Source organism: Miniopterus natalensis, chromosome 12 (assembly GCF_054644295.1).
Source record: "Miniopterus natalensis isolate mMinNat1 chromosome 12, mMinNat1.hap1, whole genome shotgun sequence".
Lineage (NCBI taxonomy): Eukaryota > Metazoa > Chordata > Mammalia > Chiroptera > Miniopteridae > Miniopterus > Miniopterus natalensis.
In genome coordinates this window covers 13129815-13153241 of record NC_142092.1, presented here as the reverse complement: position 1 = coordinate 13153241, position 23427 = coordinate 13129815, and the positions used below count along the sequence as shown (strand labels likewise).

Below are 23427 nucleotides of genomic sequence, written 5' to 3'. Positions count from 1 at the left end.
CTAAACTTATCAGACACCAGCTGAAACATACATCTAGTTCCACTTCTGAGGAAACAAAAGCTTTCTTGAGAAGACTCAGGATGAGTCTGCAAAATCATATCTGGAGCCCTTCTACCCCCACAGATGGACAGAGGCGTCCAGAGATCTGAATACTTCTATGGAACTTGGTTCTGCACAGTGATCAGTGGACTCCAGGAGGGGTCTCCTTGAAGGATGGACCCCTAGGCTAAGAAGGATTGTTTCCTTGTAGTCTCAGCATGTAATACTCACATTGTACTCTTGGGACATGTGGCCTGCACAAAGGCATGGGTCTGAGTGCAGGAACAGGAAACATGTATCACCGGGACTTTATTTATCCCCATAGGCATGAGGACCACCATGCAACAAGTGTGCAAGGAAACCTTTACTGGCCAGGTGAATTTGGCCAGGCAAAGAGTGATAAATATGAACTGAGAGATTATGCGACAGAAAGCAGATTTGCAGAAAATTACAATGGTGTTTATAGCATTTAGTTAGATGTTTAATCACTTCTAGCCCCTGTAAAGAGCTATTGATTTAGTGATAGATTATGGAATTATCTCTGAAAGGAAGCAATCAATTGTAAATCCCTCATCCATGCAGTTCTTAAAGCGTCTTAACTGTCATACATCTGTCACAAAGGTATTTGTCTCTGGTTATGACAAACTAAATACATTTGCATCGAAGCGGTACAATTACACTACAGAATAATAGGTTAAAAAATCAATTAATATCAGAGTTGTTTCCCTAGTTCCAACCAGGGTTCATTTCTCAGTCATTTTTCTCTATGTCCTTTGAAAGACATGAACTGCTCAGTCTTTAAACCCAGGCCCAATCATTACAAACACCTACTGCATCTACTGCATGAGATACTTTTAACATGTCTGCTCTCACTTTGCACCACTCACTTATTAAATATTGTTCTTCTTTTGCAGCTATAGAAACTGTGAGAAAGCTGAATAAGTGCCTTACGGTCACTCAGCTGGTTGATGGCAGCAAGAAGCAGTGCCCAGGTCTATCTGTTTTTGTTATAAAATTGGTGCTTTTAACTACTACACTATGTATTTGTTTTTTCATGGGGGAAAAAAAATTGGGGGCTAGATGAGAACTTCCACAATCAAAAGAAAAATCCTAGAGTTATAAGAAAATTTAGAAATCATTTAATCCAATGCCCTAGCACATGAGTTATTCCTTGTACCACATCCCTAAGTGATAGTCACCCAATCTCTGCCTGAGTAATCCCAATGACAGGTGGTCACTACTCCACTGTTAGACAGGTTTTTTTGTTTTTAGTTTTTGAGGAAGATACCATGTCCATTTATTAGAAAAGTCAATATTTACAACAACAAGCAAAAATATACCCTCAATATTTCCAAATTTTACTCTTTCTAAATTTGACCTACAAAGTCACTGCAAAAATAAAACCGCTATGTCAACATAGACTTGGAAATTATCAAATCAATTTTATAACTGACTTATAATACAAAGAAGCAAGAATAATTTAGGACCATGGTGGATTAAAACAAAAATAGCTGGAGCATTTTCCCAACCAGATTTTAAACTACAACATTTTGGGCTTTGTGACAAAACCCCCCACCCCAGACAAAACAAAACCCGGATCCTCTCCAATGCTAGAATATACTTAGAGACAGCTTTAATTATCAGAAAGCTCATCTTTCTATTGAGTTAAAATCTTTCTACCAGCAGTTCTTACTACTAAATCTCATTTCTAACCTCCAGAGAAGCACTGGATTATTTCCTCTTCCACTAAGTTATGACATGATTTCTTGGAACAAAAATATGAAAGGGAGTGTAAAAACTGCTTCAACAATTTTAAAATTGCTATACACTAGTTTCAAAGGAAAATTATATTCAATTATTTAAATATACATATCTAGACTCCTGTGCAATCGATTTCCTTACGTGAATATGGCACTAATGCATTCCAGACAGAATGAGCACTTGCTGTCATCGACTCCAGATCAGAGATCTCGGTGAGCACTTGGTATGAATAGGAGTTCACAAAGCTGAAGTACACTAGGACTTCTAATGTATGGTTCTTTCAAGCTTGCAAAGGGAATTGAGCTTACTCATCCTACAGGCTTTAAATTAACCATCTGTAAAATGGGAACAATTGGAAAACACAGCCTTTTACTGGTTAAACCTCTAGAATTCTTTCAGCTTCAGAACTTAACAACAACAAAAATCAATATTTTACTTGAGGGGGCAATTATTCCTTGGTCTTTTCAGTGATACAATTTCATTATATAGTGCATATTGTGATTAATTTAGTAGAGCAAATATTCAGTGTTAGAAATACTGAGTATAACACTCATCATAGACACATTGTTTTTTACATATGACAAATATTCACCCCAAAATATAATCTTAAATTTGTTTTAAATGTGAGGCATCTCCTTGATTGCAAGTAATTATAACCATTTAATACAAGCAAGAATTGGGGTAGAGATAATTATATGGCAACATGTTGCTTTAGATAATGGTATTTTTTACCATGAGAAAACATAGCACATGATATTGCAATCAGTAATGAGTGCCGAGCTATATATAGCAAAACCAGTGAACTTTAATAGAGAGCTATAGAAATTATCCAAACTATATAACTTCCCTATATTCCAGCAATGAACAAGTGGAATTTTACATTGAAAACATGCACCATTTACATCAGCATCCCCCAAAGTAAAATATTTAGGTTTAAAAAAAATGAGTACCAATTTGTTTCTTGTATTCCATAGAATCACTTATAGACAGGCTCATTGCTAACTATAATTTCATGGCGTTGATGTGAAGACTATGCCAGACTTAATATAAACACTGAGCAGATCTTAGCTATTGCTGTCATTCCTACAGTTCAACTTCTTTACCTGACTCCCTTCTAAGTACACAATTGCTCCAGGCCAGGAAATCTTTTTATTCATCCCCAAACTACATTATTTGGGCTGATTTGCCTGTCTTGTAAAGGTTGAACCCAATAGCTGCGAAAGGGGAGACTGTGTGAGTCTGTTCATTCTCATTAGATGATGTCAAGCCTTGCTAATTCCAGATTGTTCTCAGACACTAGGGAGACGGAGGAGAATTACAGAATGCAAATTTTCGTGTGCTACATGCTCTTGAAAATCAGCAATTCTGTTGCCTGTTTCCTCCACCTAACCCAAAGCTCTGCAGAGCAGCCATCCCGGTTTTGGATAGGGGGAGAGCAAACTGCTCTCTGCCCTGCAATGTTTGGAATAACTGAGGAGAAAGGCCCCAGACTCTCGCATTCTGACAGCCAGTTCCAGCTGCCTCACTCTTTTGTCTCAGGCCTCACAGGAGGCACACAGCAAACAGATTCTGAGACGAGTTGTTCAGGGGATATTATACCCTCTCTAAGGAACATCTCCCTCCATATAGCGTGGTTTCTGGATCCAATTAACATCAACTCTCTTGATTGCCAAATGTAAAACAAATGAAAAGAAAACATTGGTCCCAGAATAACGCCCCCCTGCCCCGACCTATGCCCCTGCCCTAACCCTGGCTCTGAAACTACATAAATATATGAGTCAATTCATTTTCTAACTACATTCCCTGTACGATCAGAAATACATTTTTTGCAGGATGCTCTTTTCATCTCAATCACTACCATTTGCATGACAGAATGCAAATAGATTTGTGGAGTATGCCATGAAATTAATATTTAAAAGAAGAAAGAATAAGCAGTTGCTTTTTTCCCCAAGTCCCTTTAGAATCCACCGAGGAAAAAGGCACAATGAATGCGCAATGCATGTAGTTAGAAAATGAAGATGTTGAGGCACTGCGCCTTCTCAGCAGAGGCAGTGGGGTGACGCGCGACACTTGTTTACCTCGATGGCTTGATTCCGCAGCACGCTTCCCTCTCGGAACCAACGCCCTGCACGGCAGTGACCTTCCCAGACCGGCCCACGGGCATCGGCCCACACTAGGAGCTAAGGCAGGGAGGCGCAGCTGCGAGTGTGCGACTTAGAGGCTGGGGTGTGACTTGTGCTATCACTTCTACTCAGTGTGGAATGAGGTTAGTCATTTAATCTCTTTGAGCTTCAGTAAGATCATTTATAAAGTGTGGGCACTAAAACGTTTCCCTTAGGGTTCTAGAAAATAAGAGACTCTAGTTATAACCTACTTAGCACATAATATGAGCTCACAAAACGGTGCTTATTAATATAACCACTAAATAGTACATGCAATTTATTATTTTAACTATACCTAGCTACCAAGTAGGGCAGTGTTTTTGTTAAAATGGGACAATATGAATTTCAAGGCTCGCTTTCAGATGTGAGAGTGCTATTCCTTGGCCCTGGCAGACTGAGAAGGGCTCCATCCTTCAGTATAATGCGAGACCTCGGGTCCAGTAGAAGGATACTGAGAGTATAACCCATGCAAAGCGCCATCTCCCCTCTGTAGTGCAGGTTATAATCACAGACCAGCTTTGGAGGATCATTCTGTTTTAAAAAACCTCCAAATACGGCGGCTCTAGAACTTCTCTCTGCATGAATTCAGAGGTCCAGTGCCTTCCACAAGATTTTTGAGGGCACTAGGGATGTGGATATTCTCCTGTCCTGCCCCTCTAAATTCCCGATTCCCTCACACAGTCTCACCCATGGGTGCTGTCTGCTGGCTTCCCTGCTTTGCGCCACCCCCACCCCCCCAAGGGCCACTGCCTCACCTCCTCCATGCCTAAGTATGATCTCCAAACACAAGTCACAATATACAGGGTGGGGGTACAGGACGGCACGGAAACAACTAGATTTAAATAGTAGACACCTTATTTTAAACTTCTTCCTATGGGCAGTGTTCTTTGATATTTTTTATCCTGTCCTGTCCTGTCCTGTCCTGTCCTGTCCTGTCCTGTCCTTCCTTGTTCTGTCTGCCTGGTTTGGTCCTATCCTATCCTATCCTATCATTTGCTATTCTACTCCAACCCATTTCATTCTATCCTAGTCTGTTTTTAAAATGCTGGAGCTACCATCATACTGATTTCACAATCCCCTAATGAGTCAGGGCCTGCAACTTAACACAATCCCCTAATGAGTCAGGGCCTGCAACTTAAGTCTTCTAGGTTGCCCATATCTGTTGTATCTGGAGCAGTAGAGGGCCTTGATTTTCAAACTGAAAAAGCGATCTGCCTTTAAAAATTCACATTGCCCTTTCCTAGAATTTGAAACTAGATGACCATTTAATTAAGAAGTAAACTTTCTTCCTGTTACACATATTATTTCATTTAATTTGTATAGCAACTTTATGAGTTACATAGAACAGAAATTTATGTTCTATTTACATAGAACAGATTCCCATGTCTTTTAAAAATGAAGAAACTGAATCTGAGAAAGGTTGAGTGATTTTCTAAGGTCCCATAGATAGTGATTGGATCTGCTTTAGAAGCCAGATTCATTTCCATCTCTCTCCTGTTGTAACACATAGGCCACTGCTTCTTCAAAGGCACCAGAGTGTCACCTAAATCTGAATTTTTTAGATGAACAGTACTTGCTAAAGAAATAAGATTTGAGGCTCCACCCTGACCTACAGAATCAGAATCTTTAGGGCTGGGTGTGGGAATATGCAATTTTAAAATATTCCCAGGAAACTGATATAGACTTAACTAAGCGGATCATTACCCTAGATGCTCTAAATTGGAGAAAGAGAGAGAGAGAGGCAGTGGAAGGGAGGCATTAATGCTAGGACCTCTGGGAACATGTAAGTCAAGTACAAATGAAAGCTGTACAATCACAGGTACACCAAGAACGAAGGATGAATAATAGAAGAACCAGAGCAACTAAGCCTGAAAGAAGTCACTTGCCTTTGAATTGGACTCTAAGTCTTCTAGAAGCTAAGACAGAAATAAAAGTGTTTTGAAAGTTTTTATTTTATTTTATTATTCTGACAATATTAATTTGGTTCTAATTCTCCCAGAATCTGAGCAAAAGAAGAAATGTCTGTTGCCTTTTCAGTTCCTAAGTCAGAGCCCAAGGGAACTGCTCATGCATATGGTCAAAGTGCAGAGAAAGTCAAGCAGTTTGGAACTCAAGTTCCCCTCTCTAGCCCTATGTCAGCAGCATCATACAGTCACAGTGATGACACCGATTAGTATCTGCTGCACATCCAGCATGAGAAACAGCTCATCCTGCCTAATATTCATGAAGCTCTTGGGACATATCCCCTGTCTCATGGACAAGAAAACTCAAGTTTAAGAGATTTAAAGGTACTTGTCCAAAGACAAGTAGTGAAAACACTGGGATAAAGTCCCAGATAGTTCATCTCCAGAGTCCATCCCTGCTGACTCTCAGATAAGTAAGTGAAATAACCATTACACATAAGCAACAGTCCTTTGGGGAGGAGGAAGTGGAGAGGAGGAACGACATGCGAGCAAACCAGAAAACCAGGCCGCATCGGTAGCTGCTTACCAGGAAGGGGCCATGCCCGGTCCCTCTGCAGGGAGGTGATTCAGTCTGAGCCAATCCAGGACAAATCTCTAATGTATCTTTGGTTCCTAAGAACACGCCTTCAGGTAACAGCCACACTGACAGAGATTTGGTTTTTCTTTAGAAATATGAAGAAACTCAGTACCACCAGTGATAAAAGGTGGAACACCAGGGCTTTCTTATCATTTGTCCTTTCACAGGCTCAGATTAACCATCCCCACCAATCAGTGGATTCTAGTTCGACAATACTATGTGGATATGCTCATTTGAAAAAAGATACTTCATTTCAGACAAACTGTACATTAAAATAATTCCTTTTTTTAAAAAATATGTCTTTATTGATTTCAGAGAGAGGAAGGGAGAGGGAGAAAGAGAGAGACAGAAACATCAACGATGAGAGTCATTGATTGGCTGCCCCCTTCACACCCCACATCAGGGACCGAGACTGCAACCTGGGCATGTGCCCTGACTGGGAATCGAACGGAGATCTCCTCGATCATAGGTGGACATTCAACCACTGAGCCACACCTGCCGGGCAAAATATTTCCTACTACTGTCTCCATGATCAATTTCTGAGACTTTGGTTCCACGTTCATCAGATATCTTTGAGGTTGGCATTACTTTTTGTGTAGATTTAAGCAGATGCACACTTTTAAATATTGTATTACATACTAATTAGCATGTGATTGAAATGTATGAAGCAATGCTTTATGTAAATATGTTGACAGCTTCATGTTTTGCACCCTTTTGTAAGCTCAGCTTTCTCTCCTCTAAAGAATTTGGATTCCTGGATTTGGCTCCGAAGCCTAAGTAAGAACTGGAAGTAAGTTCAACATTATATGATGTGCTATTTGAGTTTTTTTGGTATAAACTGAAAACTTTTCTATGGATATTAATGCCATATATATAGGTTCAGATTGATCTATGATACTGTTTTATGCTATACACACTGATATTTTATTAAAATATCATTCACATTAGACAAAGATGTATAATAACATATTCTTTGCAAAGCCATTAGCACGATGATCAGCATTTAGTCAGTGCTAAGAAATGTTTCTTTCCTTTCCAAACCCAGCCCCTTCTCTATTACTCAGCCTGTCTCCTCCTTCTCTTCGAGCCCACGGGCACACTGTGTTCCAGCACCGCCTTTATCTCCAAGTAGGAGATGTTTTTGAAGTTGCTTTTCGGTTAAGAAAGCCCCAAAGAGGGAATATTTGTTGTAATTATGTTCACTTAGGTACAAAAATGTGAAGCATTTTGTGTATTTGCTCTTCGGGTAAACAAAGACGGCTGTGGTCCCTGGTGGCCCCACGAGTCTCTGGGAGCAATGGCACCACTTCTCTTCTATGTTGAGATAATAGTAGCTGTGGCTCCCCAAGAGACTGGAATATAAAGTGGGCTGTGAAATACAGACTCCCACTGAAGAGGACTCTGAGATGCTGTACATGATTAGAGGTTCTAGTCTCTGAGACAAAGGACATGTTGTAAGTGACTGACTAGAAATAAGACTTCATTCCTTTTCTCATCGGTTTGGTTTTGGGTCAGAGGCTGTCCTTCTGAGTACCAGCTACTGCTGTTTCCTCTCTCCTTTCTCTCTATGGCTTTCTTACTGGGACACCGCGGTCAAGACGGCCCCCTGCTGCTGAGGCTGACATCAAGCGCCTCCGGTGGTCCTCAGGAAACAGCACCACTTTGTTCTGTTTAATGTCTAGGATGTGGGATCAGCCAAGGCACCTGCCATTTTCTGCAACTCTCTAATCTTCATCTTTATTAGCTGTCTGGCAACATCATCCCACTAGCTGCTTGATTTAAATCCTGCTCACTCCTGTAATACAAAAAGACAAGAGGATGTCCCAGGAGATAGAAACTTAGTCTCTCGTACTGAAGACCGTTCTTTTATTTTCAATGTAATTTTCCTTGGAAACACAAAAATCCTTTCCTATTTCCACAGGAAAAGAGACTATCTTTTCACCTCCTAAGTAAATATTTTACATTACAATTGTCCAGATGTTCGAGATGCTACTGAAGCCTTCTCCGTTTGACGACTGATCCTTTAGATCCGTTGTTTAAGTGGCACAGTCTGTAGTATAGGTTCTCAGTCACTTACTTGTCCTATTCATTCCAATAACATTTCTTGGGTTCTTGCTGTGAATCACACACTCTGCTAGGTACTGCGGGTACTGGGAAGAAGAGGGTGCTTTTATTTGGGAAAACAAGCAGGCAAGACAAACTCACAAAGACGTAAATTATAACACAACATGTTCGGTATTATGATAGAAGCATGAGCCAGATGTCCTGGGGACAGGGATTCCTGTCTAAGTCCAAGTAGGGGAGGGTGAGCAGATTTCACAGAGGAAGAGCTCCTTGGGCTCGCGTGGCCAGTGTGTGCAGAGGAGGGAAGGTGGGGGCATTCTTAGAAGAGGAGATGTGAAAAGCTTGGTGTAGTGCGAAAAAGGGAGAGCGGTAGGGGGAGATCAGGGCTGGAGACTGGATATGTTACTCGGATCAGAACGTGAAAAAGTAATTGGAATTAGTCACTGGAGTTGATAGCCTAGTTACTGGACAGCCAAGAGAAATACGGCTGAAAGAGCTGGACCCGGGCTGCAGAGGCAGGCCCTCTCTTCAAACTGGATGCATGGCCACGCAAGAAGGGCCATTACAGAGGAAAATCCACAACATCCTGTGGAACAAAACCAGTGAGCCACACACTGCTCTACAAATAGCCTCCTGCAGGCCTGGGTGGGGGCTGAATCCAGGGGTAGCAGGCTAGGGGGGGCAGATGGAGGACCTGGGAGGAAGCTCAGCTGAGGATGGGAGGGGGAACAGGAGGCAGTAGAAACCGAAGAGTTTTAGAGTTTCTCCACCTGAAAGGGTTTAATCTTCCCTTTCAGAGTTAAAGAGCAAGGACAAGAGCTAGGAGCGCGACATTCCCAGCTGTCGTGGGCCTTTTTTGTTTCTCCCCTTTTCTTCCTGTGGGAAGCGTGCCTGGTCTGAGACTAGCCCAGAGGGAGAGGGGAAGGGAAGGGCGTTCTGAGCAGAGGAGGCATGCAAGTCAGAGCCTGCTTGTGCTAGGCTAGGGAAGCGTGGGGTCCAGAGTAAAAGTGAGCCCCGAGTCGGCCCTTCTCCAGGTCAGCTGCACTGTTGCCAAGGGAGATGTTAGAAAGTCACCCTTGCTGTTTATGGGATCTTAGATTTTTTTCACAATGTTAAATCTGTGGTCAAATTTGGATCAGACTGCTATAATTCTACTGTTTAGAGTTTTCTTATTGCTTAAAGCAGTCAAAACCTGTTGCTTTCTCTTATAACCTCTGTGCTGCTACAGTAATAACTACAGCCTGCTTCCCTGGTGGTCTCGGCATATCTGGAGTGGAAACGGGACATAGCATCACCCAGTCTGTAGGAAAGAAGAACCTGGAACATCACCCGAATGGCTGCCCAGTGCTAGCATTTTCTCTGCATCCCACCCATGTTATGGGATCCTCAGCCTATGTCTGAAAGACTATGGTGGCCCTGGCTGGTTTGGCTCAGTGGTTAGAGTGTCGGCCTGCGGATCGAAGGGTCCTGGGTTCAATTCCAGCCAAGGGCATGTACTTCAGTTGCAGGCTCAGTCTCCATCCCCAGTTGGGGCAAATGTGGGAGGCAACCAATCGGTTCCACTCTCTCTCTCCCTTCTACTTTCTCTCTCCCTTCCACTCTCTCTGAAAAGCATTGGGGAAAAAAAAATCCTCATGTAAGGATTAAGAAAGAAAAAGGAAGACTGTGGTGGTGGAACTCACAAGTCACCTGTGCCTTGGGACAGATATGTTTTACAGTGACGTTCCTTCTTATATTGAGCTGGGCATGTGTCCTTGAGCCTCTGGCTTCTATTATCACTTGGAACCATAGGCTTAATGACATCTGTCCTCCACATGAGACTGCTTCAGGTATTTGAAAACAGCTAACACATTTCTCAGCTCCTTAAAGAGGGAAATGGAAATGAATGTTGGAGGACTCACTGTTTTGTGTCAGACATTAAGCTAGGATCATTTACCTAAAATAGCTCCTTTAGGAGGAAAATCAAAATCAAACCCAGCAAATAAACAAAGAAACCAGAAAAAACAAACAAACCCAATAATAAAAGAAGAAATGACTTTCTCAAGTAAGTGGCAAGGCCAAGATCTGAACTAGAGTAAATTGCAAAATAGTTTATATTAAACAATACATTTAAATTTAGCACTTATTTTTAATGAGGTAACATATCTTCATAATTCAAGAAGCCAGGTATTGTTATAATAATATAGCAATAATAGGTTAATAATAATCACCTGACTCAACTGGAAGTGAATCCATTGCTCTGTCCACTGTGCATGCTGGCTCTGCCCCGAGTCCCTCACCAACCTCATTGCTGCACATGTAAACACACACACACAGAATACATATGGCTGGGACAAGATTTACTAACATTTCCACAACCTGCCTTATCTTTAAATTCTTCTCATTGAAAAACCTGGAGAATGTGCCAAAATGATCTCTGAAAGAGTCAACGGAGTACTGGAATTTCTCTTTAACTGATAATCATCGAATCTGTGCTTCTCTGTATGACGCTCTGTGCAGAAGCAGGGCAGAACAGGTTGTGGATTGCCTTCTAAATGTGTGGTCCTCAAACCTAAACACAGTTCTTCTAGTGTGAAAATATTAAACAGCTCTGACATGGGAATAAGAGCTACATTGTACTTTCAAATACACAGGAAGGGCTAGAGGAAATTAGATTTAGAATCCGTAATAAAAAGAAAATTAATTTTCTTATTTGTAACCTTTCTTCTGTATTTAAAAAGACTGAGTTCATTTCATTCCAATATTTAACCTCTGGGCCCTCCTTGCTATCTGTCCAATGATACATTCATACTTTCAATAGGCATCTCTGTCCTCACCAGCCTCTCTAATGGTTCAGCTTGCAAGTCATTAAGCCCAAGTAATCCCAGTGAATGAAATTGTTTAAATATTTCTTTTTGACCACCTCGCCCTCACTCACATCCGAAAATACACAGATATGCAAGCACACCCTATTTCAGTAAGTTCATTTTTTATATATAACTTCTCCAATCCTGTAGCAGTGTCAGCAAATAAACAGAAAACAAAACAACCAACCAAAAACAAAACCCAGCCACATTTTTGTGCTCTCTGGTCACCTTGGGTGATTTCTGGGTCTTCTACAAATAATGTCAATGCAACTTGCTGAGCGGAAAGGGAGGCAGGGGCTCGGGGTTCTTCATAAGGTTTAGAATTAAAAAAAAATCCTGCACAATATTTATTTGGAACCTTATAAATATAGTAAGAATACAAAGAAATAGTAGCTATGAGCTCTTCCCATGTGGAACTCATGATATATATAGCCTGAGAAGTAAGAACATCTAAGAAGGGCTGAACAGAAGAGATAGTTCAGGCAACAGGATGGTATAGAATCAGTGTTTTAGAAAGTTTCCATCCTAATAAAAGACCTTATCTTCTAAGATGGCCCAAGGCAAGGAAGGAGTTAAGCAATGGGATTGTGGCCCCCATTTAGTGTCTAGTGAACCCCATGGTTTTGGATAGTTTGCTTAACCTCTGTGGGTTTTAATTTCATTATTTGAAGGAAAAAAGTCTCAAATGAATAAAGAGGTGAAGTATTCTTCAGACATAAAAATCTGCAACTGCGCTATCCTGTCATGGGAAGGGCCTGAGTGTACCTAGAGTGGCTAACACAAGCCATAGAAACACCTGTCTAGACGTATACAACATACACACGCACAGGTACGTACACACTCGTGCATGCAGAGTGCCCATGGGCCACTGCCTGGACAAACTGAGCGTCGCAGGAAGGTTCTGAAATGAGCTGCTTCAATCAGGTATTTAAGTATTTCTTGGAGGTGGTTCTGGAGCCATCACAAAGTTCTTTTTCTTTTCATTTCTGTAACCACGGTATTTTCATAGCATTGGAGATCATGAAGCCTCACCGTTGATCTGTGGAACTGGCGTGGAGACCATAATTCCACTCCAGCCCGGCGACGCTCAGGCCCTTAGGGATGGCAGCCTCACCACTGTAGGCCCTTCCCCCAGGGGTGCTAGACACAAATTCAGTTCTGAGTGTTGCTGTCTCGGAAGTCAGGTTCGGAATTTTTAGTACTAGCCTCTTTCACTTAGGTTATGATACACCTGGCAATTTTGCTGACATCAACTTACAAGTGTCATTTTCTTTTTAATACATCAGAGAGGGTTCCTTCCCGATACAAAGTCTAAGTCTGACATGTCTGCATACTTGCCTGGACTAATGTCAACATGGGTCCAGGAGCCTGTATGTGAGCTGGAAAAACTCCCTTCCTCGGTCCCCAACCTGGTGGGCTTTGGAGTGTCAGTGTCTCCCTCAGGGAAGTCAAACAAAATGGGATGTTTTCGCTCAGATCCCTTGCCTTTGGGCTCGCTGTGAGCTCCAGCACCGAGAGGCTGCTTCTGGATGGCTTTTGCCTGTTAATGACCTGGTCTGAGGTCACTGGTCAGTCTCAAATGAGGGAAGACTGTCTTTCCTCAGAGACTCTGACACACGTGGACAACACACACACACAACGCTGTACAGGCCTCTCCAAGAGGAAGGGACGCCAGGACTGTCCCCTTACACTGCTCTCCCACCCTGCCCTTCAGCTTCCCTTTCGTTCCTCCTGCCTTGAAGAGTGACTGCCAACCCTTCCTGGAGGTTTCCTCTCTCCCACCGGTCTGCAGCCTCGCCTCCACCTGACAGTCCTCACATCACCATGAACGAGGGGCTCTGTGCCCACAAAGCACAGACACTGCTAGCTCCTGTCTGAACAAGGCCTGAACGTTGGCACTAAACCTCTCTGCCCACTGACTCCCTCCTTGCCACCGCTGATTCTTTTCTGCTCTTCTTGGCAAACACTCAAACTGCTTATTCCCCTCACCTTGGTGATATTAATAAAAATATGATATTCAGAAAAAAAGGCAATGCAGTTGGCTATGATACAATGCCACAATTCGATAGATAGTTTGATAGATATAGGTTATCTGTCTTTTCACATGGAACAAAATCTTACCATACAATTACTACATCGCGGATGGTGAAATATTAATGAGTAAGTCCATGAGAGAAGTTTATTTCAGAGGAGGGGTTACCTGGCCCTAACAATAACGCTTCATAGTAATAGTAATTATAGCAAAGTAATAATAATAGCAATTATCATTTATAATAAGCCAAAGTGATTTATAAATAAATCATCTCCTTTTCCCCCAACAACCTTATGAGGCAAGTCCTCTTACTTCTCTCCTTCTACAACTGAGGAAATAAAGGATTAGAGATGTTAATAAGCTGGCCCAGCACACAAACACTAGACAGGTAAACAACATTCAAATTCTGTCAATTTGATTCTAGAGCCTAACTACTCAACCACTGCTCACTGCTTCCCCGTAAGTGTTATAATTAAATCGATTGATGACAGAGATAATTTGGACTACCTTAGATCAGATTAGTTAAATTAAACTAGATTGGCAGGCAGACACCAGAGTCCCTTCCCAATTATGACAGTTATGTTTCTAAAACACCTCGGGTAGCAGAATTTCCTGTTGAGGACTTCAAGACTTCATTTTTTTAAATGCATTAGGGAAAATCAAAGATAGTAAGAACATTGAAAAAGCTGTTTTAAAGTAAGCATTATAATGATATTAAAATATAACAACACTGTGTGAAAGGAACCTCTATATAGTAATATGCATCACACAATAGTGAAGGACTTCATACAGTTCATTATTACATACAGAAGAGTCCTTTCCTTATCACCACACTGATGATTTTCTCTTTGCCTCAATTATTTAGGGGTAGACATATTTGAACACGTATCAGCGGAGCGATGTTGTGGAAACACATCTCCTTTATCAGATATGGCGAGTTAAATTGAAGACCTGTGATAATCGGGGACTGTTCACTGCCAGAGTCAGCAAGAAGGGGTAGAAACAGGAGTGGGCAGGGAACATGGTGAAGGTCAGCCAAAAAAGTATGAAGAGAGGAAAATCGGATGACAGGGCCTTACACACAGTACGTGCGCCATACCTATGAACTGAAAAAAATATGAATGGTAGATGGATAGATTGATGGGTGGGTGATGGACAGAGTGAAAAAATATTGAATATTTCCAACTTCACAGTTTTGCCAAGGAGTAGATGAGGTGTTACATTTGATTGCTATATTGCATTCTGTTATAATCTATATTGTACTTTTCCATCCATGAGTGAGGAAAATAAAAACATAATGTCCCCTAATCACTGTCTGTGGAAAGCTGAGGACATATTTTGCTCTGCTCCTTTCAGACTCTGTTTCAGATTAATGAGAGGCTTTAAAACATCGTGAAAAGTACCAACCTTGAAAGCTGCGTTCTGTTTTGCTCATCTCACCTAAAAAAAATATAAAAAGACAGAAAGAAAAAGAAAATTTAAGTGAAAGCCAATTAAGGCAACAAGTTAAAAGAGCATTTTTTAAAACCTTTACCCATTTGCCCTTGACAATGGAGACACTTAACGGTGGAGAAATACCCTGATGAAACTTCACCCACTAAACTGTTTTTAAGTATTATATTTTGTGCTTTTTGTATTTTGTGATAGTTTGCTTTTGAAAATTTCTTGGGCTCACAGCCATTATAAATGACAATGCGTAGAGGTACAGAGGGGATGTTTAATAAAAATGATAAAAGTAAATTATATCTAAAGAAAAATTATATAGGCAACACTTAATCAACCCATGGAAATTTCCATCATGATAAGATTTTTCAGTAAATGCAGGCAAGAGTCTTTGAAGAGGCTGTTATAATTTATTCTCAAGTTCTGTCTTTCTAATCCTGAATGCTGATTAGAACACAAGCTTTCACTTCTGCTCCCTCCTTGCTCCCCCAATAATCTGTTCTCCCTTATGGACCAAGTGATTATTGTCTTGTTTATAATAACTGTTCTACATTCCTTATGGAAATTGTAATTATGATGCTGAATATTCAAACTGCAAGCCATTTTTCTCAGGGAAATTGTAATTATGATAATGCAGTATTTACCCAACCAGTGTTTTCTAGCCATAGTTCTCTTTGAGGATTGAGGAGGTCAGAGAAAAACACTGAAATAAAACATCCTGTTGGGATCTCAGATATGTATTCTGGAAAAGCATAATAATAGTGGCTATTATTAGCTCTATGGCAGGCACGACACAATCAGGATGACATGTATATGACGTGTGAATTACATATATCTCTCAACCTGTATACCACCCCCCATAAGGTAGGTAATATTATTATCTCAATTTTATAAGGCTCAGAAAAACTGAGTCATTTACCTAATATCACACAACTAGTAAATAATAGAGTCATGGTTTAAACCCGGGTCTGTCAGACCTGAAAGCCTATCTATTAGCTCATTTTCAAAGGCCTCTTTTTAAATTCACTGGCTCCAGCGCACATTCAGGGAGCTGATTCAACCACAATTTCTCTTTTGTGAAACCAGAGCCTTTTCAGTTCCTATGCAGAGTGGTCTGCTCCCTGGCAGATAGATGCGACCCTGGTTCCTGATAATGAAATTTCTACCATTACCTCCGAGAATGGAATAAAACCTTTGCTCAGAGTAAGATTTGATGCAATTTGGCATTACTCATTGAGATTAAAATTTTTCATGCCCTCTGACCCAAGGGTTCCACTTCTAGAATTTATGCTAGAATGTAAGCGCAATCATTGTAGCATTGTTTTAAATAGTGAAAACCTACAGAAGTGGCCCAAATGCACCAAATACTTTCTGGTACAATAGAATACAACAGAACCCTCAAGTTATTAAAAGTCATGCGCCCATACTATGTATCCTGGAAAAACACCCATGAGACACCACTAAGACAAAACAGCATGCTGTGAAACAGTATGCATAATATGACCCTGCTTTTGTTAAAATATATGTATTTTATGTAAATATAGTATCTGATTTTGCATAGAAAAATATCTAGAAGACTAGAAACCAAATAGTTAAAGCAGTGACCCTGGCTGGTGTGGCTCTGTTGGTTGGAGCATCGTTCTGCACACCGAAAGGTTGCCGGTTTGATTCCTGGTGAGGGCACGTGCCTGGGGTGGGGTCCATCTCAGGGAGGGAGAGGCAGCCTATCAATGTTTCGCTCTCACACCCATGTTTCTCTTTTTCCCTCTCTCCCCCTTCCTCTCTCTCTAAAAAAATCAATAAAAATTATTTTTAAAAAACCATGAATACTTAAAGTAGTTATTTTCTTTCAATAGGCTGAGAAGAAAACTTGTCCCCCATGATAAATACTCAATGAGCAAAATGTTTATAGCAAGCATGCTTTCTTTATCTTTATCTTTTTTTTTTCTTTTTTGGGGGGTGCAGGGGTAGGCAGGAAACACATTTTTAAATGAGTGAAAGAATCAAGGACACCCAAAATAACCCCCAAAATTATACTATTTCAAAAAGAAAACAAACAAACCCAAATCCAATCCAAGCCAATCACTGGAAAATACTATTAGGTGAGCCACGAGGCAGGATGGGAAGGCATCTTGCCTGCCTGCCTACTTCCACTTTGCTAGATTTCTACAACCCAAGCAAGGACGGAAGCCCTGTCCTTTCCTCTTTAGCTCAGCAGTGGGTGTTCAGGATTTTTTTCAATATTAAGAAGCCAGGATTGAGCATCTACCATGTACGAGTACTTTACAGTCTTTTTCTTTAAATCTTATAACTCTGTAAAGTAGGTATTTTCACTTCAACTTTATACATGGGAAAAATGAGGCTCAGTGGAGTAATTTATTTACCCAAGTTTTCCAAGTCGGCCTTTGTTCTTTTAATTTGGCAAATTGACCAGTTTGGTCAAAAAGGAACTAAGATTAAAAAAAAACACAAAACCTCAGAAACTAAGAGCAAACAAGAAAGAAATTTAAAAATGCAAGAACAAAAATATATAAATTACTGAGTTTTCAGTAGGTTATTTAATAACCACTGGCTTACCATCATCTGCAGCTTGAGAATAGCTTATAGGATTTGTTCCCGGTCATTCTCTCAGCTTTACTAAATTTCTAATACCCTGACCAAGAAGTTTCATTTCTACCCTACATTTTTTGAAAAATATATATTTTTTATTGATTTTAGAGAGAGAGGAAGGGAGAGGGATAGAAACATTGATGAGAGAGAAACATCAACATCCATTGGCTATCTCCTGCATGCCCCTTGTTGGGGATCGAGCCCGCAACCCGGGCATCTGCCCCGACTAGGAATCAAATGGGTGACCTCTTGGTACATGGATCAATGTTCAACCACTGAGCAACAGTGGCCAGGTACCTTACATTTTTTTTTAAGCTTTAAAAACCCCTCCCCCCTTCATTCTTTCAGTAGAACCCATCTATTTCATATAGGCCACCCAATATATATTTCTGTTCACCCACATGTGAAAAGGTTGATAAGCTGTCCAACCTGATAGCAACAGGGACCAATGCTAAGCCTCAGTTTCAGTGCTATTCCTTGGGGAGATCAACCAGCCACTTGATGGACAGTTGATTGTGACACTGGACCTCTTCCACCTTAGAAGAATCAGTGATTCATTTTGACTAGAACTGGAACAGATTCCAAATAAAGATTTGCTTATTTGCCTGCATGACCTTGTTCAGCATCATGACCTGAGAACCTACAGAGTGTTTGATTCATGTGGACACAATAAGCATAATATCAGCTCAAACCAATGGAAATACTTTGGAGTTCAGCTGTGGGTACATAATCATGGAATCCACTCATCCCAATACATACTACATGACTCAAAAGCTGCTGGCCTGACAGATTGATGGAACAGCCTTTTGAAGGTCTAGCTGAAGCAGCAGCTTGGATATGACATACTGCAAGGGTGGGGTGCCAGATAAAGTACATGGTAAACACTCTAAGTCATATTTCAGTACTGCATCCCCAACTGATAGAGTACATTGGTCTAGGAACCAAGGGGAGGAAGTAGGAGTGGTCATTCCCAGTGACCGAAGTGAGGAATTTGTGCTACCTGGTCCCACAAATTTAGGCTTTGCGGATCTAGAGATCCTGGTTTTCAGAAGGAAAATATTTCTGTGAAGGGACACAGTAGGAAGCTCATTAAACTTTAAGATTTGTCTTATATCCAGTATTTCTGGACTCCGTGTGCCGGGAGAGTGGGTAACTGTATGAGCACTGGGAGCAGGTAGGGCTCGCAATGAAGGCACCCAGTTGATTCATGGGCATTTCTTAGCAGTTTCCTCTCTATTTTCGATAGCAAGTGGACAAGTGCAGAAGCCCTGCCTAAGAAGGGAATGGTGAGGAGGATTTAAGGTCTATCAGTAATAATCTGTGCCACTCACAAGGCAAGCCACATAGACCAGCAATGGTGCAGGCTGAGGATGAGCGAATTCTACAACAGGTAGGAGAAGAGAGAAGACAGAGAAACAAGAGGTATCAGTTGCAGTATTGAGACTAGCTGCACTGGCAGGGCCTGTGTTCCCATTAATCTTCCTCTCAGAGGTTTTATCAAAAAAGGTGACTTACTAGAATCCTGAAGAAGCTGTTCCCAGCTGCCCGAAGTGTTGGCTTCTAATTGCTCACAGCTGACGCCTCTGAGAATTGTCTTCCTTCCACCAAAGAGACTGCTTTCCCCACAAGCATTCACCCTCCCACAGGCAGCTCACATCTAATGACTGATCAATATAGGGGTGCAAAGGCCAGGTCCTCTTTTCTGTATTTGGGACATCTACAACAATATTGATCCCAAGAACACTCCTCAACAAACTTCCTGCATAAAAACCACTATCTCAGAGTGTGTTTTGCACAAAAACTGACCTAAAACAAGGTTACAAAGTTCAGAAATCATGAAACTGAGAATTGAACACAGATATGACTGACTCTGAGTCCATATCCTATCCATTATATCTTGCTGTCTCCCATAAAGAACAGTTTATTCTAATTGTAAACATATTTTTGTTTAGGCATAACTAGTCAATAATGATATGTTTAAGCCTGTAAGTCAGAAAACAGTCTTCAATGTTATATAATATCTACAATTATACTGTCACTGGAACATTAAACGTATTTATATGTATTGAATCCAGGCTGAGATAAATCAGCACTTATATATACACATACATACTATTTATAATATTGCATTAAAACATATAACCTATAAAATATATCTCAAGACTTATTTCAAGGTTAGTCTGGCCCAGATCTCTAATTATGCTAGCCTATTTTCAAAGAACAAAATGATACTTTTAATCATGCCATTTTCTATGGAAAAAAAATTCAAGACCTCTGTGTTTCAGAAAACTTACAAGATTAGTTACGGAACAAGGACTTACATTTTCTACCATAAATGTAAGAATTTTATCGGGCATGAAATGCAGTCAGAGCTATTTACAGTCCAGGAAAATATTACTTCAGGCAGTCTTTAAAATCAGAACGTAGAAGGTGCCTAATTCTATGTAATTTTGAGAGAATGCAGTTAGGATTTTACAGCCGGTGAACAGTGCAACTCAGTGGTCACCACCTTTCTATTGCCTCTTGTCTGGAAATCTTTGTATCTCTTCATTCTATTCCTGAAGAAATTCTACATCCCCAATTTCTTTATTTCATTTGCCAGCTCTTAACTCTGGATCAAATTATTATGCTTTTCTATCTAAATGTATGTGGTGTCATTGGTTTAGTGATTCAGCCCAACACTAGGCTGAATTAAGGGCTTCATGTGATCAATAAACACAGGTCTGAGATAAAATTCCTCTCGCAGAAAACTGAGATAAGAAAATTCCAAGAAACACATCTGACCTGGCCACAGCAAGGCAGGAAATAGTTATTATATGTCAAGAAAGAGCTTCCTAGCTTTAGTTTTATCTCTTACTTGTCCACAAAAGGTTATTTAAACCATTTTGGGGGAGAGGTTATTGGAGAAATTCTTAAACATCAGAGAGATGTAAAAAGTTCTAACTTGTGGAAATGAGGACAGGACCTGCCTGTGGAAGCTGTGTTTTATGCCCCACGTAGAGAGGTGGGTCAACAAAGCAAAGCAAGAAGCACAAGGAACACTTCAAGTGAAGCATGAAGCTAATGGACGGGATTTCCCACCAAGACGTAGGAGGCCTTGCACGGTCTGATCTACCCAGTGAGCTTTAAGGTAAAGACTCTTCCAGACCACCAGAAACACCTTCGTGAGGCCATCGTTCGCCTATGGGTAGAGTCATACAGTCAGGCTTTCTAAATTTATTCTGGGGTCGTTTATTTTTCTTAAGCAGAGTCATTAACGTGTAAAAATGTGAACTTCAGAAAAAAATGCAACACAGATTTTCATCAGTTCATTCATTATTATAATTAGGGTTGTGAAACCTACAAAGGCAAGGAGCTCACCTTGACTTATAGCACCAGCGCATCTGGCATCAGCAAATGGCTCTCCAGTTTCTAGTGAGTAATATTCTTGGATTTGGGAAAGAGAGTTCATTTTTGCCCCTGTCACCAAGAACTGGTGTAGCCAAGTGACGGTCAGTACAGTTAGTGACATGGTACTACATTTAACATTGCAATGGTGCATGCCAAAAAGCAGACCAACAAACAAAGATTTATATATACAGGCGTGAGATTAACTTTGTGACACAAAGTTCTCTTCAGGACAGATCTTGCCAGACTGATGTCATAAGAATTTTGTTTTGATGTATTTTTAAGGAATATTTAAAATTAAATAACAGAGGGAGGGGTTCGGCAATGTCATACTTTGTAGGGTAAATTCTGAATGAACCAGTGTCGGCATGGGGATGAAAAGGCAGTTTATAAAAACTACTGAGGTGGTACTTGCAATATATCCTATTGACAGGGCTGCTAGTGTAGCCTGTGTCAACTAATTTAAAATTATGGTTTTCTTCCACCTTGGGGAGCAGAGTGGTGTGGTTAAGACAGCACTGGGTGAGAAATCAGGAGGCCAGGCTTAGTCTACCCTCCGGCTCCAACTGGTTTTCTGTTTCTGGGCAACACTTTCCATTGAACTGAGTTACCAGCTAAGTCTCAAGAGGCAAGTAGGACAGGAAGGGTGTACAAGTTGAGGTAGTCCAAATCAAGGACAGCTGTTAGGGCGAATCCAAGCCAATGTCCCCAAAGGGGAACCAAAAGGAATATTTGGGAAGATAAGACTTAAATGGAAAGACAAAAGAGAAGAAATGGAATAAAAAATATGATCCAGAACCAAATGCCAAGGAACACAGGTGATACTGGGTGATACTGGACCACAATGATATTACCTTTGGATCAGTGAGGAAGATCCTAGAGATTATCTGAGGTGTAAGAAATGTAAAATTTGTGTTGACTGGTTAGGAAACACATGGTTCATTCATTGTTTGTCCTGGTGTCAAGGTAGACTGTAAGCTCCACGCAAGAGAGGCGTGTCCCTTTTTCTCAATCCTGGGTCCCCAGTGCCTGGCACTGTAACTGGCACTTGGTAAGCGGTCAATAAATATGTTAGAATGAGTGAATGAGTGTAGGCATGAGCAGGAGAAATAAAAACAAATTACTTAGTGATGAACTAAAGGTAACATGATGCATTGGGTGAGGATCATGATAGATGTTCTATTATTTTTAAACTAGATTTTTAAACTTGTCTTTGGTATCATTTCATCTTTTAAAATAAAATCAGACCACAATATACTAAAAAATATGAGATTTGGACACTTGGTCCCCATCTCTTTTCCCCCTCAACATAACTTAATATAGAACAGTTTAGACAAGAGTACAGAACTGAAATACGGCTTCTGAATCAGCAGGAGACGCGGTGTCTCCCCCACACGAATGCTTCCTTAGGCCTTACGATTGCACCTGTCGCGCACACAGGCAGGCAGGGAAGGAACTTGCTCTACTTCTCAGTTGCATTATCAATATGGAGCACTGCTTTTTGTTTTCGATGCCAGGTTTTATGAGATCCACAAACAAATGGGACACAATTTGGAAAAAAGGCTAAGTTAGTGAAGAGACACAAAATAATACAAGAAATGGCTGAAGGAATTGGATCTAATGAGAGGAAACACGGAAGATGTTTTAGAATAGCCGAAGAAATACCATGACATTTTAGAGAGATCTGAAGCAACGTGAGGAAGGATGCTCAGAACTGTCTCAAAATGGCCTGTTTTGCTCTAAGAAGGGGGCTGACAAATTACAGGCTGCCTAATTCAGCTGCACTCCTTATGGTTTCTTTATTTTTTTGTCTGCTTTCCTGATACAATAGCAAAGTTGAGTTGTTGTAACAGAAACATAAAGCCCACAAATATATTTACTATACGACCATTTACAGGAAAAAAAAAAATGCTGACACCAGCCCTAAGAGAAAAACAGGCATTCGTTCATTCAATCATTCATTCATTCATTCATTCACTCATTCATTTAGCAAACATGTCCAAGCACGGACAACGTTTCTAAAGGGTATCAGACACTGGCAATATAGAGGTGAGACACATCTGTACCTTAGCTAGGTACCAGTTTCACATTAGAAATGAACTAGCTAACTATTAACAGAGCATATTTTGTCCCTGAAACAAATTCTTGGACTCAAGGACTTCAAAGTTTTCTTTTAACTGCAAGATTCTTTAGAAGGGGGAGGGTCATGAAGGAAAAGGGCTTGAAAAACTGGTCAATGGAAACAGATGGAGTAAGAGGGGCTCCTTCGGTTTTGAAGAGTCAAGATGAGTGACTGGAGAGCAGCGTGCGGTCAGGCCAGACACGCGTGTAGGGTGGGGGTGAGGAAGGATAAGGGGGTGTGCCTGGGAGGCCAGGGGAGTCATTCTGTGAAGGTCTTCCATGTCAGGCCTAATGTCTCTCAGCTTGCATCAGACAACAGATATCTATGAAGTGGTCTTTTAAAGGGGAAGTATAAATAAGGTGAAATTCCGGGAGGGTCAGTTTGACAGCTACATGGAAGACGGATTAGAGATGAGAGATG

The 23427-nt window shown here is 40.9% G+C and overlaps 1 protein-coding gene across 5 annotated transcripts in view; it reads right to left on the bottom strand.

Annotated features, from left to right (window-relative positions):
• LINGO2 (leucine rich repeat and Ig domain containing 2) overlaps positions 1-23427 on the bottom strand; it is a 1050275-nt gene that overhangs the window by 317677 nt on the left and 709171 nt on the right. For all 5 annotated transcript variants that reach the window (XM_016220501.2, XM_016220500.2, XM_016220503.2 and 2 more), the window contains one exon: positions 14853-14885. The gene's annotated coding sequence lies outside the window, so the exon portion shown is untranslated. The remainder of the gene's footprint in view (positions 1-14852; positions 14886-23427) is intronic.